General features: G+C 40.9%; 1 protein-coding gene across 5 annotated transcripts in view; it reads right to left on the bottom strand.

Annotated features, from left to right (window-relative positions):
* The window catches only part of STAG2 (stromal antigen 2), a 128,132-nt gene extending 115,602 nt beyond the window's left edge, over positions 1–12,530 (bottom strand). Inside the window, exon 1 of one of the 5 annotated variants that reach the window (XM_029929478.1) lies at positions 11,749–12,530. The gene's annotated coding sequence lies outside the window, so the exon portion shown is untranslated. The other 4 variants (XM_029929482.1, XM_029929481.1, XM_029929480.1 and 1 more) reach the window with 4 other exon arrangements.
* Between the last annotated feature and the right edge of the window lie 403 nt (positions 12,531–12,933).

Here is a 12,933-nt window from a genome sequence, read left to right as displayed (position 1 = left end):
AAGAAATAAATGTGAATATTCACCAATATTGTACATTTAAACACTATATATTTATACACACACATAATTACCTCTCATGTTAGATTTGCTATTTTTCTGCAGCAATCTGGATACCTGTTTCAGTCTAACTTCAAAAGTTTAGGAACTAACTTCCTACTAAAGAATCTTTTCTAATATAATGCCATATTGTCCAAATAATCCCTCTGAAATTTTTCAAGTATATTTAGAACACCCTAATATGAATGCAACTACTGAATATTCCTCAATGAATAGTAGCACTTTATGCATTGATATTTAATCAAAACTCAAAAAAGTACATATACACAGAGCTGGAAAAATCCATTTATCATTGACAAATTTGCTTTTCAAAAACATACCTTCATGCTTCTGCTTCCCTGCCAACCATGGCTACTACCACCACTTCCTCAGTCCTCCTGCCAGGAATAAAGTCTGAGGAATGTCTTTTGGCCTGAATGAGTAGTGGAAACAGGGAGGGATATATCCCAAAGGAAAAATATTATGGCTTTGCTAATATTTCCTACATTTTCTCTATTTCTTTAGTGTAAAAGGGAAATTCTCAAAAGTTCATGTTCCTATCTTTAATACTATTTCTTTAAACCACATAAAAGGCCTTTTTTAGTAAGAGGATACTAAACATGTTCTTTGTAACAATATTCTAGTTGCCACAAAGTTTGCAAATTAGTTACAAGGCAGTAGATACATTGGTGAGTGTGGAAGAATTCTTGCTTTTGAAAAAGGGAAAACTATTAGAAATCCAAGAAAAGAGGATATCATTCATCCCAATCCTGATATGGAAATACTTCAAATACACCAAACCTAAATCATCATATATATCATATACAGAGAATGAATTTAATGAGGATCATATACTGCTATGAAGACATTCCAAGTTAACATTCTAACAAAGAAGTCAAAAAGTTAAACACAAACATGAATAACTTTAAATCCCTATTTATTCTTTAGTTTATTTTTAAGTAATCTCTACACCCAACGTGGGATTCGATGGCACAACCCTAAATCAAAAGTCACATGCTTTTCCAACTGAGCCATCCAGGCTCCCCCAAATCCTATTTAAAAGCAAGTATTTATAATATGAAATAAAGACACAGAAGAGTGACTACTGATTGCCTCTTTTGCTTTTACACAAAACCATAACATCATTTAGGTCTCAACTTCTGGATAGCGGTAACTAGTTAAAGGAGATGATCACAGTCTCTTTTAATTTAGTTTATTCACCATCACCAAAGACTGAGGCATTCCAAGGCCACTTCCAAGTCCCCAATTGTTATTTTTTCCTCCAAAGCTTTTCAAAATAGTCCTTAAAAATACTTGTCACCAGGGGTGCCTTGCTGGCTCAGCTGGTAGAGCATGCAACTCTTGATCTCGCAGTTGGAAGTTTGAGCCCCACATCAGATGCAGAGATTAACTTAAAAATAAAAATCTTAAAAAAAATAATTGTCACTATCTCAAAGTAAGAGCACTGTATCCAAAAAAATCTGCTTGAGGACTATTGGTTTTAGCCTAATAATATTCTTTTGTATATAGTAATCCCAGTACACAGTATTTTGTTTTGTTTTGTTTTGTTTTCAGAGAGAGCAGGAGTGAAGAGAGGGGAGAGAGGAGAGAGGGAGAGAGAGAATCTTAAGCTGGCTCCACATTCAGCACAGAGCCAGACGCAGGGCTCCTCAATCCTAAATCCCTGAGATCACGACCTGAGCCAAAATGAAGAGCCGGATGCTCAACTGTCTGAGCCACCCAGGCAACCCCCCTACTTCCAATTTCATGATGGCTTTTATGAATTAAAGAAAAGATTTACAAATTAAATAGACCTACTTACTAACTATGCAGTTGTTTATAAGATATTGACACCAACAAAACCTCCAAAAGTGAACTAGCCAAGGATTAAAAAACATACAAATTTCTCAACAAAATATCAAAATAGCCTAAAAGTAGCCAAGTATGGAAAAAAAAAAAGTCTTCTTAAGAACAGCTCTCTGCCACTTACCCCCACTAAAAAAAAAAAGGTGGTGAGGGAATCTTAGTTTACAACAGCATATAATCTGCAATTGTGCTGATTCATTTCTCCAAATATTTGAATTCACCTACATAATCATTTGTAGGGGGGGTGGGGAATGTACCACAAACATAAACATGCAGGAATACAAGGCAACTACAAAAGTCAAAGTAAAAAAGTATTAATTTTATGAAATGACACTTCAAACTCTACAACTCTCAAATTATGTTTCAGTATCAGTTTAGCTTCAAATATGTCTCTAACCTGTACGTTTTTCTTTCTTTTCTAATACCACTTCTCCCTAGTGACAAAATTATCTTTCAGTTTTCTTCTAGGAAGAAATTTCCCATATAAGAACCTCCATGAAAGAGCATACAATTAATTTCCTCCCTAGAAAATAGTAAAGGGAGTCTGAATAATGTGTAAGAAAATCTGTTTATAGATTCGAACAGCAAAAGTTGTTATCTTGGGAGGTTTTTTTTCCTTTTTTTTTATTTCAGTGGACCTCAGAAGCTGTTTTTTTTAACAGTGACTCAAAAGTCCAATAGTAGCTTGAAAAAAGCCAACTGGAAATTCTCCTGGGTAGAATTTTAAAAACACCGTCTCTTGTCTTCTACCATCAACCCTACACCAACAGAAATTCCTCCAAGAGTAAAAATAACCAACTCTCAGAATATGGCCGTTGAAAGTAATTTAGATCACTTTCATGCCCAAATAAATTGTAGAGGTTATGAATCCCTTCCTACCACTTACTAATTAGGCAAGGTTTCCTCTTGAAAAATGGGGTATTCATTAGGGACATGATATATCCTAGCTTCTCTGGGACAGTTCCCATTCATACTATTATCCCAGAATGCAATCTAGCTAGAGTCCCCTTTCATTCTCCTAAGTATGCCGGGGTGGCTCAGTCAGTTAGGTTTCTGACCCCTGACTTCAGCTCAGGTCATGTCCTCCTGGTTTGTGGGTTTGAGCCCTGCGTGAGGCTCAGCACGCACAGAGTGGAGCATGCTTGGGATTCTCTCCCTCTCTCTCTGCCCCTTCCCTGCTGGCATTCTCTCTCTCCAAGTAAATAAATTTTTTTTAAAGTATCCTGGTTTAAGAAATAAATTATATGATAATGGATAATAGGGTTATGAAGATTAAGAAAGGTAATGCATGGAAAGCATATGCAACAGTGTCTGACACAAAGTTAAGAATTCAGTTAGTGCTAACTATTCCTAATGTTAGTAGTCACTGTCAAATACCTTTTATAAAAAGTTCTGAATTGAGGGGTGCCTGGATGGCCCAGTCCGTTAAGCATCTAACTCTTAATTTCTGCTCAGGGCATAGTCTCACAGTTCATGAGATGGAGCCCCATGGATGGAGCAGGGATCCTGCTTGGGATTCTCTCTTTCTCTCTTTCATTTTCTCTTGCCCCCCACCCCCACCCCCACACACTCACATGAGCTCTCTTCCCCTCTCTCAAAATAAACTTAAAAAAAGTTCTGAGGGGCGCCTGGGTGGCTCAAGTCACGATCTCACAGTTTGTGAGTTGGATCCCCATGTAGGGCTTTGTGCTGACAGCTCAGAGCCTCTAGCTTGCTTCAGATTCTATGTCACGCCTCTCTCTGCCCCTCCCCTGATCAAGTACCTCTCTCTCTCTCAAAAATAAAAAAAAAATTTAAAAAAAAACGTTTTTAAGTTTTGAACTGTATAATGAACAGTGCTCCTACAATATTCCTTTTTACAAATAAAGTTATTCATTTAACTTCCCACATTCAATTCTTTGAAACTAAGTAGCACTAACTGCTTGAAATCAACACTAACCAATTTATGCCACAAAGATGGCAATATTATCATCTATAGTCACATTTTATCATACATAAGTTTTAGTAGAAGCTATATTAGGGTTACTGACAGGAAAGGAACTATGAAAAGTAAAACTCAGCTTAACACCAAACCAAGTCCCTTAATATTCTAGCAACCTTTTGCATCCAGGGTTCCACAAGGTTAACCACAGAACTCAGAAAAATGATGTGAGTGACAATTTCCTGAATTCTCCAAAGAATGGTAGAAAACAGTATCTTCCTTGATACACAGGAGAGAAACTAATTCATTACATATGACGGATGCCTTGGGACATAATTCTGTTGTAGAACACAGGATCTTGGTATTCTTGAGAGTACAAAAAGGAAGAAATATGGATGAAAAACCTCAATACTGGAAAAAAAAATCTGTGTAGAAGAATGTATTGCTGGAAAAATTATTTTCCAGAGAACAAGGAAATAATTAACACAAAACATATAAATTGCACTCATGGCTATGAAAAACATACATTGTTCTACCTCACCTCCACTAATTTATCTTAGGCCAGATATCCAATGTCTAGCAGTCCTTCAGATAAGAAAAGTTCTAGTTGTAGTCTATGAAAAGTATGAAGGAAAAAGCAAAGAAAGTTGAGACTAATGAACCTACTAATAATCCATACACCAATATTAACTATTACCTGATACAAACTAGAATAAAATTCAATAAAGTGAAAAGATGAACTAGAAATTAGAAGCAAATAGAGAAGATATTAACACCTAAAAGGAAAGAGTATTTTTAAGGTACCATTAAATAACAACAAAATACCCTTACCGAGTCAATCAGAGCAGTGAATTATAAAAGTTGCCTAAATTTTTATTTCAAATCTAAACCACTCAATAAACAAGCTGGATGGGTACCTATTCTCAGACACACTTAGCTTCCATTCTGTATAGAACATAAATGACATAATGGAAAAAATTTTCAGTGAAGCCATTCTATCTACCATAGTATGACCCCTCCTCCCCCCAAAAAATCAAAACTATAATTCAACATATTATCGCATTAACTTTTGTATAATGAGCACACACAAACAAAACCAAGGCCCAGGTTTATTTCAATCTATCTTTTAGTGTAAAACATAATTTAGACCTTTCATCAGGCAACAACTCATTTAACCCTGTGTAAAAAATCTGCATTTCCCTTGCACTATATGTGGAAAAAAATCTTCATTTATAATATTAAAATGAGACATACTTTCTGGTGATAGATCACCCAAGACCTAAACCAGTTAAGGGAAACTACTGAGCTTTAAAGAAAACACACACAAAGGTTTTGAGGCGAAATTACTTTGGATGTGAATTCAGGCTGTCAATGATTATCATGTGACAAGTCATTTATTCTTTGAGAGCCTCGATTTCCCCATCGGTAAAATGGTAATAGCCCCCTATCCTGCAAGGTGGCTGAGAAGATAAAACAACAAATGTTAAAACACCGTTATTGGTATTCAAAAGGAACTCAAAAGTCAAATTAAATTTCTTTCTTAGAATATCTCCAGATTCAACAAGTTATAGGTCAAATCCCATTACAACAAATGTTATGCATGCAAAGTTTTAGTGTAAACAAGACTTACTTCTTCCCCCTCTAACATTTTGACAACATTACAAACGAATTTTACCTTTGAGTTTACGTTAGATTATCCAGAATTTACAGAAATCTCTCTAGTTGGTCTCATCAAAACTAGTAAGGCTTTTTCCAATTAAATAATAAAAAAGAACAGAGCACTGACATTACTCACTCCCCCTTCCTTTGAAGGAATGAGGAGTGTAAAACAAGTTCAATAATCTCTTGACTAACCATATGTAAAGACTTCTTGTTTTCTTCTGGTTCATATCAAAGAACTATTGCAAGCATACATTAAGAAGACAGTTCAGGTAGCAGATTACCACCGCTGCTAAAGAGATGTAGTTTCTTTTAAATGCACAGATTCAAAAATTAAGACTCCACAAGCAACACCACTTACACAGAAGGAATATAAAATTTGGTTTGATTAAATGCAAAGCAGGTAACCCAGGATATGTTAAAAAAAAATCTAACTGACAATTTTTTCTCACATTATCTTTGCCAAACAGAAAGAACATGCAATAACCACCGCTCATGATAGCCAGAGATACAGAGAATTATTATATAGGGAAAGTATTGAACCACAAATTAAAAATTCAATGCATGTATCAAGTGGAGAAAACTATAAAAGGAAAATGTAAACAACTTTTAAAATTGCCTATATCCTTAAAGTTTTTTCTTTATTTTTCAATGATTAGTCACATTTCAAGATATACAGATACCCATAGCTAATTGGGACTATCCTTTTCCTTTGCTACGCTCCCCAACTTCCAAATGGGTATATAATAGTGCTCCACTGTACAATAAGCTGTCATTTCAAATATCTGAATAATCTACTAGTAGCCATTTCAAAGTGCTAATATAAGACCCAGTTATGTTTTTTAAACCTGTGAGACACAAAAGTCACAACATTAAAGAGATATGAATCTTATCCCGCTAGAAATATAATGAGCAGATCACTGTGTCCATTTATTGTAAATTTTCTTTTCATAGTTTATTTCTTTTTGAGAGAGAAAGACAGCACATGTGCACGAGCAGAGGAGGTGCAGAGAGACGGGGACAGAGGATCTGAAGCAGGTTCTATGGACAGCAGCGAGCCCTATATGGGGCATGAACTCATGATGAGATCATGGCCTGAGCCTAAGTTGCCCACTTAACCGACTGAGCCACCTAAGCATCCATTAATGTAATTAAGTGTCCATTTAATCTAAATTTTAAACTAAAAGTTAACTTGTAGCATCAAAAACTGAAAGTCTTCCATCTATTATAAAGAGCCCAAAGCAAAAAGAATACACTATGCACTGTTTACTCCCTTCCCACACATGACTGTGGGTGGCATTACTTAAAGATGCAGAATATTAAGCACTACTAAACTGTCTAAGGCATATTTTCGCACCTATCACTATATTCCCCAAAAGATCATTTATTTGAGACTGAAGCTGCTCCCCACCTCTCCTCACCTATTTTAATGCACAGGTCCTCACACAACCACCAAAATCATAATATAAGATTGAAGAAGAAAATTATGAAAAAGAAATGCAGGGCTTAATTTCATTAAAAACTTTAGTGTTTGGGTTTTTTTAAATTCCTAACTAGGGGAACCTGGCTGGTTCAGTCAGAACAGCATGTGACTCTTGATCTCAGGGTTGAAAGTTCAAGCCCCACATTGGGAGTAGAGATTAGGTAAAAAAAATATTTTAAAAATAAATAAAATTTTAAAAATTCAAAAATCCTAACTAAATAACTTTAAAGTTACAATATTCCTAATTTGTTGGCTTGGTAGTTTAGCTGTGGCCTTGCCATAATAAATCTGAAGCCACAATCTTCATCATCTACTTAAGATTATTTGCATACAAGAATTCAAAAAATGTAATGTCTTCTCATAACATTCTCAAAGTTAAAATTTGCATATGAATACAGACTAATATTAACGGTTATGAAATATCTTCCTAGACTAGGGTGGAATTTTGCTTTAATAATGATGAGGGAACACACTTCACCCAACATAAAATTAAATATCCATTATTTTGGATTTCCTTTAGAACTCTGACATATATTCAAAAATACATCAGGAGCACCTGGCTGGCTCAGTCAGTAGAGCACGTGACTGACTCTCGATCTTGGGATTGTGGGTTCGAGCCCCAAATTAGGTGTAGAGATTTACTTAAAAATCTTAAAAAATATATATCTCATAGGGGTAAAAAGCCTGACACTGAACAACACAAAATTGCAGAAAATAAGGCACTTACCTTCAACGAATGTAGAAGCAATTCACAAATACACTAATTAAGGAAACTGAGGATTTTAATTGCAATGCACTTTTACTGTTGATGGGCAATGGTCAGAATGACCTTAATAGAAAAACATTAGAATATTTTATATACCAACTATTAACTACAACACTAATCCTTAAAGTGATGGGTGGGATTTAACTCACTTTATAAGTAAATGTCATTTTCATATCAGTTTTTTTAAAGTACCCACCCCCTCCCGACTGCCAGTCTCGGATACCTTGGAATGCCATAGTTATTTCACAGTGGGAAAGAATGGCTAATAAGTACATTTCTTTTCCAATCCTAGTCTCTACCCATTCATTAAACACCAAATACTGAAACTGAATTCAACTCCTATCTCTATCTTCCTGCCAGGAATGCGCCCTAGGGCACCTGAATCCCTTCCACTGTCACTTATTCCAACTGCCAAAGCCCCTCCTATTAATAGTAAATCCCTTTCTTACTGACTCACTGTAACCCCAACTTAATGAAATAGACAACAGCAAAATCTATAAGATCTGAGAATGGAATTTTCCCATTTTCAAAGGATTAAAAAAGAAACTAAAAGTGGAATACATTCGGACTAAGTTACAAACACTTAGAGTTCAACCAATTTGTAAGTATTTATACTGCTTATTCTATACTGGTTCAACTTAAATTTTTTTTTAAGTTTATATATCAGACATTGTGTAATTATGCACAAGGCCACGTTTTCCATGCAGGTAACTGATACGTAAATACAAACTTACGCTACCATGTCAAAATTGCAAGACAATTTGAAATCTTTTCTTCCAATTTTTTTCATTAAGGAGATTTTTAAGTGCACACAAAAAAGTAAAGAGAATAATAGTACAAGGAGCTCTCCTTCTCCTGTACTCATCATCCAGCTACCATCAACTGAAGACCACTTTTGTTTAATCTCTACCTCCTATCACTCTCTTCCAGTATTATCTTCAGGAAAGAATTAAGAAGACACTGTGCTCGGTAAGTACCCTAAAAAAACCCAAAAATGCATACTAAAGTATCAAAAGACTAGCAAGAAGAATTTAACAGTGTGACTGTCACCCTAAAACAACTACTTGTAAATTTAAGAATTCAGTTAAAAACAAATAGCCATCTTTAAGAATTTTAATAAAGTCCATTAAGATCCAAAGAGCATATTTAAAATTATTATCTAAAAGAACAAATAGGAACATATGATGAAAATGAACTAAAATATCTACAATTAGCTTGCATTCATGTGGCACCTCAGCTCAAAACGAAAAAAACAGACTATTTAACAGAATGTGTCATAAAATTACAATTCAACCACTTGAAAAACCGCTGAACGCCTATGCCTTAACTGGTCCTTCTGACCCGTAATTATAGATTGGTATCAACGTAAAAAGAAAACCAGGCATTTTAACGTAAGTGGTTTAAAATGTTCAAAATTAACCCCACCGTTCACTGGAAAATATATGAAAGCAAGTCTAAACTACCTGACTCGTATGTCATTAAGCAGAAATGTATCCACTTTTCAGGGCCCAGGTTTTTTTTTTTTTTAATAAGTTCACATATACCCTGAAACGCAACGCGCTAGGCTACAGATAGAATTAGAAGACCGCCTCCTGCTCTTGCTCCTAACCAATACGCAGAGAGAGAAGGTTGGCAGGAAAGTGCTGCGAGGACAGTAACAAACACCAGCAGCTCCCGAGCAGGCCCTGCTAGAGCCAGGAATGACGCACTTCGGTAACCCGACTCTTTCTCCCCTCCACCCCCGCCCCCAGCAGTGGTGCTGACACCGCCAACAGCCCGGAGTAGGAAAAAAGACAACAGAAAAAAAGGCAGAGGTTGGACCGCACCAGGTTTCATCAAGAAACCTCGATTATTCCTCTTTCGACACTAACCACTAGGACTAAACAGGAAAAGAAGCTTCGTGCTTAAGCAAGTCCCATCATGGTGGTTTAAGAGTCACTAAATTAAGCTGATAATGAGTCCAATCCACAGAGACAAATACAGGGTGTGGCTGCCGTGAAATACGGCGGTCCGTGGGAGAAGAGGGGTATGGAATTTACACTCCAGTAAGAGGGGAAGATGGGGCTGTACCCGGGGGGGCGGGGGGGGGGCGGCCCGCGCATTTTAAGGAACCATTTCAAAGCAATACAGGCTTTTCGTTTACTTAAACCTAATCTCACAGATCAAAAGTTTGTAATAGATATATCGGGTAAACTGTAAATAACCATTTAATCAAACACCATGACCCTCAATTAAGAAACTACATCCAAGAGAAAGGAGGGAGAGGGTAGGGAAGGGTGGTAGGCAACAAGATATAAAACATTTCTAGGCCACGCAGGATAGTCTCACAAACCGGATGAAACTACTAATGCAATATTAAAAATTAAAGCTGAACACTGCAGCACGAAAAATCTCACGATAAAACCCATTACAGTTCAGGATTAAAAATAAAATGACATATACACCAAGGGAGAGCGGAAACTAAATGTCGAAAGTAACAGCGGTTTATAAAAAACTGAAGGCAAAACAAGACCACCTCGCGACGAGGGGGGAAAAAGGCAGAAATCAACAATACGTTTACGAATGTAGGCCAGAAGAAAATGGGAACGGGGCTCAAAGTTTTGCGGAACTACTTGATGCTGTTTCCCACACCTTCTCTCTCCCATGGCCCATCAGACCCTTTTCGTGCTAAAATTGCCGGCCAGATCACTGGCTACGCGAGAGAAGAAAAAAGAAAGTCAACCCCAAGCAAGAATAAAAGTGTAGACGGAAAAACCAGAAGCTGCCTACCTGGGGCAAGGATCAGCTCAGTTCGTGCCTTGAGAAAGACAGTGCGGGTGGGGGTGGGAACGAAAAGCAGCACTAAAACTAAAACAAAAGTGGCGCCAAAACCCCCCAACAAACAGCCTTCCACTCCCGCCCTTCCCCCCTCCTCCCCTGCCAGCGGGCAGGGCCCCCTTAGGGGCAAGGTCTGCACGCGGGGGCCAACACCGCCAGACCCCTGCCTATTTATAAAATTGTTGCCCGAAGAAAACTGACCGAAGTCGGGCCTCGGAAGGGATGGAGAGATCGATGCCAATCGCTTTCCCAAGCAGTTCCCCCACCACGCGCTGGAGATGATGGGGCGGGGGAGAAGCAGAGGGGCCCGTCACATGAATGTTGTTCCCTCTCTAGGAAGGGAGGAAGAGAGGGAGGGAGGGAGGGAGGGGAGGGAGGGAGGAAAGGAAAGAGGGGAAGGGAGAAGGGAGGGGGCACGAGGGAGGGGTGTGATCAGAGTAGATTTTCCCTCGCCTCCCTCGGTCCGAGGCCCAAATATACACAACTGAGCCTCCGCGTCTCCCCTCCCCCCTAGGTTCCCAGCACCACCATTTTGCTCTCTTCCTTCCCCTCTCCACGATACCGCGCTCTCCCCCACCCCAGCCACGGCCTCCCCGGCTTTCCTCCCCCGACTACGGCTCGCACCCCACCCCACCTCCAGTTCGGGCTCTCCCAGGCTTAAGAGCCTGCCGGAGAAAAGGCACCTAAATCTACTGCTACACAGAGAAGCGGAGCCTCCATCTTGCGCTGCTCCGCGTTCTCCATTTTGGGCCACCCATGGGGGGGTCCTCCGTGGAGGCCCCGAGGGAGAGTTGGGCGAGGGAAGGAAGAGAAAATCTTCAGCGAGGGTAGTCGAAAAGAAGAGTCGTGCAGTAGAAAGCCACTCTAGGAGTAGGAGGTAGGGAGGAAGGGGGGCTGGAAGTTCCTTGTTAGTGTTGAGGTGGCCACTTCGGGGGAGAAGGCAGAAAGAAGGGTAGGGGGGTACGCGGGGACGGGGAGGCTTCTCCCCCTCTTGACTTGGCCACCCGCTCCATGGCTGGCCCCGCTGGGGGCAAAGGGAGTAGACGGGAAATTAAGTGGCAACAGAGTGCCCATTCTCTTTCCCTCCCAACTCTTCTCTCGCGCCCTGTTTCAACCATACACACCTCACACTGGGCCCCGCGCCCTCCGGGTGCCCCTCCAAACTTCTAGAAGCTTCGCCTCCGCCATTTTATAACTTACCTCCCCCCTCAGCGTACACAGAGGCAGCAACGAGACTGTTCGCCTCCCCCACTCCTCCTTCCTTCTTTCTCAGGCCGGGGGCTTCTTCACCCCTGGGCTGGTACAAGATATTTTCCCCTTCCTCTTCTTTACACCCTCGAATTCTACTCAGGGACGGAAGCTCCCGCGGTTCTAGAGCGGTGGGGGGTTTTGAAAGTGGCGGTCGGATCCGGCGGGTTTTTTTTCTTTTTTTTTTTTCTTTTTTTTTTTTTTTTTTTTTTTGGTGGCGCTTCGGGATTGTTTGGGGTGTTCGCTCTTCGGCGACTTGGAGGCGAATGGAACGCGCAGGCGCCATCTGTCGGCCGCGAGCCCGCGCTCGGCTCCCGTTGGGAGGGAGCGGCATCTAGCGGCAGCGAGCTGGCACTGCAACGCTTGTCTCCCAGCGTCCTCCTCCCTATCACCGACCAATCGTGGCCGACTGCCTCCCGGGTTCAGCGTCTCCGACGCCGCCTGCAAACGAGGCGCCCGCAGGGGCGCGCCGCCGAGTGGGGTAAACAAGGTGCCGTGCCCGCGCCTGACTTACTCATTCGTTTGGCCGCGCTTCCGCCGCGGACCTGATAGCGCCGCGTTTCCTCTTTCTTTAACTGAGGGGGTCGAAAGGAGGTCGTTAGGAATGTCCGGCTGAGCCCCGGGCCGTGGGAAATCGGAAGCCGGGCTCGCTCGGGACTCGTCCCCCGGGCTGCCGTGCCCCGAGCGCAGCCCGAGGTTGGCAGCCCAGTCGGGCATCACCCTTCCGTGTCCCCTCCTCTGACACGCCCCAGCGAGGGGCCTTCCGCCCTAGTTCTTGGACCTTCTCCCCCCCCGCGGTCCCTACTCCTACCCACCCAAGGAACTCAACTCACGGAACTCTGGCACCTGACCCTAAGCGATTTAGGGGTTTCGCTTTTTGAGTTCCTGTTTTGTTTCGTTTGCTTTTTGCTTCGGCTGAACAGAGAAAGCCAAGCGATTCTCCACCGGGGAGACTTGACACTGGAGGGGGAACAATTTTTTTTTTCTTTGCAGCCCACCCTTCCCGGCTCCTAGAAAACGTGGTCTCTCTCTCTCCCTCAAGGGTCTAAGAGATTTAAGGAACTGGGCTACTAGGCTAGGCCGGGCACCCGACCAATTTATTCTCCACTCTTGGGGCCGGGGTGGGGGCAGGAAACG

The sequence above is a fragment of the Suricata suricatta genome, chromosome X (assembly GCF_006229205.1).
Source record: "Suricata suricatta isolate VVHF042 chromosome X, meerkat_22Aug2017_6uvM2_HiC, whole genome shotgun sequence".
Lineage (NCBI taxonomy): Eukaryota > Metazoa > Chordata > Mammalia > Carnivora > Herpestidae > Suricata > Suricata suricatta.
This window is presented reverse-complemented; position numbering and strand designations above follow the sequence as displayed.